Raw genomic sequence first — 6,332 nt, forward strand, 5'->3', positions numbered from 1 at the left:
TTACAAGTTCGCGCGATCCTCTCCTCTTCATATTTTACGTGCACGCTGCGGGCCGTTGGATCGACGTAGGGAAAGATGCTTACCTAATGACCGGGAAAATAAATAAAACGAGACGAAGGTTTCTGAAATGAATTGAAAAATTCCCTCCTGTGTCGTTCAGGCATACGAACTTTTTATTTATGGATACTTTATTCTTGCTGGAGCGTACTTTGTTCTAATAACAGAGATGTTAAAATTCGTCAATTTTTTACTCTCTAACTAAGCTCTAAATAACTAGTAACTCTATACTCTAATAATAATTCTAATAATAACTCTAATAATAACTCTATACTCTAATAATAACTCTAATAATAACTCTATACTCTAATAATAATATCTCTAATAATAACTCTATACTCTAATAATAATATCTCTAATAATAACTCTATACTCTAATAAAAACTCTAATAATAACTCTATACTCTAATAATAACTCTATGCTCTATACTCTAATAATAACTTTATACTCTACACTCTAATAATAACTCTATACTCTATACTCTGATAATAACTCTTTGTTCTATAACAGAGAAGTTAAAGTTCGTAAATTTTTTACTCTCTAACCAATATCTGTAAATAACTAATAATAATAATAACTCTGTACTCTAATAATAACTCTTTGTTCTATATTCTATACTCTAATAATAACTATATACTCTATACTCTAATAATAACTCTATTCTCTATACTCTAATAATAACTCTATACTCTATACTCTAATAATAACTCTATGCTCTATACTCTAATAATAACTTTATACTCTACACTCTAATAATAACTCTATACTCTATACTCTGATAATAACTCTTTGTTCTATAACAGAGACGTTAAAGTTCGTAAATTTTTTACTCTCTAACCAATAACTGTAAATAACTAATAATAATAATAACTCTGTACTCTAATAATAACTCTTTGTTCTATATTCTATACTCTAATAATAACTATATACTCTATACTCTAATAATAACTCTATTCTCTATACTCTAATAATAACTCTATACTCTATACTTTAATAATAACTCTATACTCTAATACTCTATACTCTATATTCTAATAATAATTCTGTACTCTGATAATAACTCTTTGTTCTATAACACAGAAGTTAAAATTCTTAAATTTTTTACTTTCTAACTAATAACTCTAAATAACTAATAATAACTCTAAAATGTCAGGAAGCTCTGAGGGAACAGTGAATTTGGAATAGCAATTTTTATATCGTCGCTTAAGTTGCTTTCTATGTACGAAATGTGAATAGCAGAAAATGTCTTCTTCTTTCGTAACAGATGAAACGGTCGCAGATAAAAAAGATCATTATACGTGTATTGTGCTCTATTTAACAAGCCTCTTGCCAAAATGTTCCCTTTCTATCGAAATTGGCGATCTGTTCGCGTTGTAGGCGTCCCAAGATGAATATTTCTTTTATACTACATCTCTTGTGTATATAACGAGCCTTTTTGTTCTACTTTCTGTGTACTTCCAGAATCATGCATCCTGTTCTGTTTTCAACTTAACTCTTAGAAAAATTGTCAATAAATTATGTTTGTTTCGCATATATTTTTGTTCTACTTTCTGTGTACTTCCAGAATCATACATACTGTTCTGTTTTCAGCTTAACTCTTAGAAAAATTGCCAAGAAATAATGTTTGTTTCGCGTATCTACACCAAAAGTTAGAAAGACACGAATGAGATCAAAGTCAAAGTCATTTTGTGCCTCAAAGCCAGGTGATAATCTTGGTGATTTTACGGTGAAGTTTATGGTTGCGAACGTTTATCCGGAATTCCAATAGGCTTCCTGGATGGACCACTACCACTTACCTAGTGGTAATCCTCGTATCTTGCGGAACAGTTTCCAGAGACTGAGCACCTAATAATACATTTCGAAGTGGCTCTCGATCTGTCCCTCGGCACGAGTCTACAGCCCGTTCGAATGCGAAATTTTCAACTAGCTCGCGCCTTCGTTTCACTTATACGCGTTGCACATTTAAATTCTATCATTCTCGTTTCTCTTCGTCTTAACTTACTCTTCGTCGATACTTGTTGCACGAAGAGAATTCTCCGTAGTTCAATTTCTACTACTATACTTTTTTTTTTCTAGTACTATACTTTTTGAGAGAGTCGCGACATCTTTTATAGTGCTGCGATTAAAATCGGTAATTTTTGTTTCCTTTGTTTAGGATGTAATTCGAACTTAAAATTAAAAAAAAAAAAGTTGAAGTTTCTCGAGGTGTTGAAGTTTATGAAATATCTTCTCAATTTAGGCGTGGAATTACTGTAAAAAGAATTACTGTAATTTATTTTCTGTCGCTCTTTACCATTTGTGAAACTGTTTCTACTTTTACTCTGCCGAGAGTCTAGAATTTGATTAAAAATTTCATCGTATATTCTGAAATAAATTTACCCTTCATCCGCGTGACACATCAACGTGATCCTATCATCGAGAAGCGAGAACAAAACACTGCGCGAGAAAATAAAAAGTAGAAAACAATCTTCTGCCAAATTTTTTTCGAACCACCCAATCAAACAGAATCGACTTCTCCACCAAATTGACTCAAGTTGAAATTCTTTCCTTTGCCACGGGCTGGCAAGCGAAATCGGGCTCGGTTAGATACACTCTTTAATAACCGTTTGTTAATTAGACTGGCGATACTGCGTATCTCGCTTTCGTCCTTGGCTCGATAACGCCGCGATAATTAGAAGCGAGATATCTCTCGCGTGCGGCTGCCACGAAGAATTGACCCATGCCTCGTGCTTTGTACCTGCAACGGCGAAATTTCAACTCATTCGCCCGCCTATATTCACCTACCCTAGTGAGATTCTGCTGCCGGTTGCTCTAATTATCTCCACCACGGATCTCCCTTGTTTCGTCTCAATTTGATGCTTTACGCAATTACGCGATACGCATGCTAATGCACGCTTCCGCCGCTCTCTCAGGGCCTTTCATTTACACGCCGATGTTTCACCTTGTACCTTAAAGTACGCGCACTTTAACCTCTTGCGCTGGAACGACGTGTCACGCGCGTCGAGAATTTTTTTTTGTCCCAACATTGCAATATTTTCTCAGTTCTAAGTATATTTAAGTATAACACAGGCAGTACAAATAATAAATTTATTACTTCTCAATAATTTCTATCCGGTGATATCATAGCGACGATAGTTCAAAAGGAAAGCGACGAATTGTTGTGTGCGGTTTGCTCACTCGTTATGGTCCGCAATCGGCGGTTGCACTGGAACGACGTGCCACGCGCATCGAGAATTTTTTGTTCCAAAATTGTAATATCTTCTCAGCTTCAAGTGTATTAAGTAAAACAAAATAGGCAAAACAACTAATAAATTTATTACTAATTTAAAATATATAAATATATAAATTTCTAATTTAAAATATATAAATATATAAATTTCTNCAATAATTTCTATCCAGTGATATCATACCGACGAGTTTAAAAAGAAAGCGACGAGTTATTGTGTACGGTTTGGTCACTCGTTATGGTCCGCAATCAGTTGCCAGCTCAAGTGGTTAACCTTTTGCACTGGAACGACGTGCCACGCGCGTCGAGAATTTTTTGTTCCAAAATTGTAATATCTTCTCAGTTTCAAGTGTATTTAAGTAAAACAAAATAGGCAAAACAACTAATAAATTTATTACTAATTTAAAATATATAAATATATAAATTTCTAATTTAAAATATATAAATATATAAATTTCTCAATAATTTCTATCCAGTGATATCGTACCGACGAGTTCAAAAAGAAAGCGACGAGTTATTGTGTACGGTTTGGCCACTCGTTATGGTCCGCAATCAATTGCCAGCGCAAGTGGTTAAAAACAGAGTACAGAACGTGTACAGAAGATTGATAAATCGATGACGCTACTAGATGCAGTATCGTTTAATACAGTATCGTTTATTTTTCTCTTCTCCTTTAACGAGTATGCAAATATAATTCGCCAGAGTTCGGAGTCAGGCCACGTTTTCTTTTTCTGTTATTAACACCGTGTTTAACAGCCTGACTGAGTTTCGAGTGGTGGTATTATTCATGCACATCGCCGTGTACTGTGTATTTTCTACACAGGTGATTTTAATCTGTCGGGTGAATAATGATTCTGAAACTTTCGAGCTGTGTTGTTAACGATAAAATGAAGACGGCATGTCTAGAAGTTTGTGAATATTCGAAATATATATGAAATCTTCGGAGACCACTCGTCAACACGGTTCCTGCATTTTCCTTGTTACAACTGGTTGATCTTGTGAGTTGTCTTCTTTGTTTGTCTTTGTCTTTTTACATTTTCCTATCCAACTGCTAATGCCCGTTAGTTATTAATAAATAAAAAAATAGATAGATGGATAAGTAAATGAATTATTGTTGTTCCTGTGGCTTATTTATTGGACTTGTACAATTAAAATTGTAGATGTCCTGTCTGAATAGTTTTTATGCGTGACTCGTGTTACTGGTAACAGTGATAACCATCATACTTTTTATTGCACGAGTAGTAAGGGTAGTTGGGAAGTTAATATGTAGGTGTATCTGATATCTGAGTTTGTGATATCTGATGAATAATTTCGTTCAAGTTGGGAATATCTGAAATTGCTATGTTGACTATATCGGGATTTGGCTGGTTTAAAGAGCGCGGATGAAATGCCTAATTAAGAGACTCTGCACTTTCTGTTTAAATATATCTCTGTCACATATGTTTACCTATTTATTTATATAAATAAATCGGTAAATAAATAACTAAATGATTGAATAAATAGATAAACTGCACTCATACACTGAAGATTCTGAGGAAACTTGTCTGTACAGGGTGGAAAGAAAAGTTTGTCTGTAGCTATCATAGATGAATTTTATACCTTCAATTTGATGGAAATACACGACGCAAAATTGAGCTTGATCTTGAATTTTAAAATTTTTCTTCCTTCTTTACATTGTATTCTACTCATCACGAAGGCAAAACTTTTCCAAGGAACCATAGGTTCCAGTCTCAACCATTCTTAATCGTTCAACACTGCGGACACGTGTGTGCTAACAGCGACTTAATTATATTATATTACGTAATGTTTATATTTCGAATAATGTTAACAGTTAGTTTTATCGTTTGATTATTTAGACTGATGCTACAACTATGATAAATCAAATGTTAGTGAAACCTAACACGAAAATTACGTAAAATAGACATCCACGCGTCCAGAACCATAAAGTCGCTGTTAGCACGCACTATTAATCTGTAGTGTTAAATGATTAAGAAATTTTTTTTCAAAAAAACTTGTGGTTCCTTGGAAAAATTTTACTTTCGCGACGAGTAGAATACAATGCAAAAATAAATTTTTGTCCTTAAAAGGCGGATTCTTTACTTGTATTTCCATCAAATACATCGATTTCATCTATGATAGCCACCCAGGCAAACTTTTCTCTCGTATTTTGCGCAAGTGAAAAGTGTAACACAACGACAAATTCCACTAGAATACGTAACCAGATATCGAACACGCGTGATAAGTCACGGTTGACACCAGGAACAGCCGACCACGCACACCTAATCGATTATCCCAGCGAGCTGGCAATTAATGGGAAAATATGAAGCCACCGGTAACATCGGCTGCTGATACCCATGCGCCTCTTTGTCTCATTCTCTCTCTCTCTCTCTCTCTCTCTCTCTCTCTCTCTCTTCATTTGCACACTGTCAGCACGGACGATTGCCTGCTCGCACGGTAGAATATTTATTGCTCCGCCACGGTTTGCAAACTACGGTATGCAAAATACCGCGATTCAGAAGCCTTGCGCAGTCTGTTTCCGTACGAAAACCGAATGGCCACATTGTCGGTCTGGTTTTTTTTTTTTTCACAAACCGCGCGATTCCATTCCATCGTGGCCAACAACGGAGTCATTCATTACGGTTTATGGTCGTCTAGCGGCGGCGAGATGACGGACCAATCTGCACGGCGCAATTTATGTTAAAAGCATTGAATCGAATCGAGCTTGCGACACGTTGGTCATTGCCGAACTTCGTCGCCGAATTCAACCTTCGTTGCTTTTTTTTTTTTTTTGTGGTCGGGAGGATTTATCGGTTGGTGGAATGGCTTCAATCTTTCGGACAGCGCATTTTTTTTCTTTCTTCTTTTTTTTGAGGAGAGAGAGAGAGAGAGAGAGAGAGAGAGAGAGAGAGAGAGGATGGGGTGATGGTTTGATCTTCGATATATTTACGAATGAAAACGTATCTCGGATCCCCATTCAGTCAGACCCTCGCATAAAAGCGATGGCTCCCCTCTATTCGATGCTTTACACAAATCGGAGTTGTTCGATTT

Source organism: Frieseomelitta varia, unplaced genomic scaffold, assembly GCF_011392965.1.
Source record: "Frieseomelitta varia isolate USP_RPSP 00005682 unplaced genomic scaffold, Fvar_1.2 scaffold_465, whole genome shotgun sequence".
In the NCBI taxonomy this organism is placed as follows: domain Eukaryota; kingdom Metazoa; phylum Arthropoda; class Insecta; order Hymenoptera; family Apidae; genus Frieseomelitta; species Frieseomelitta varia.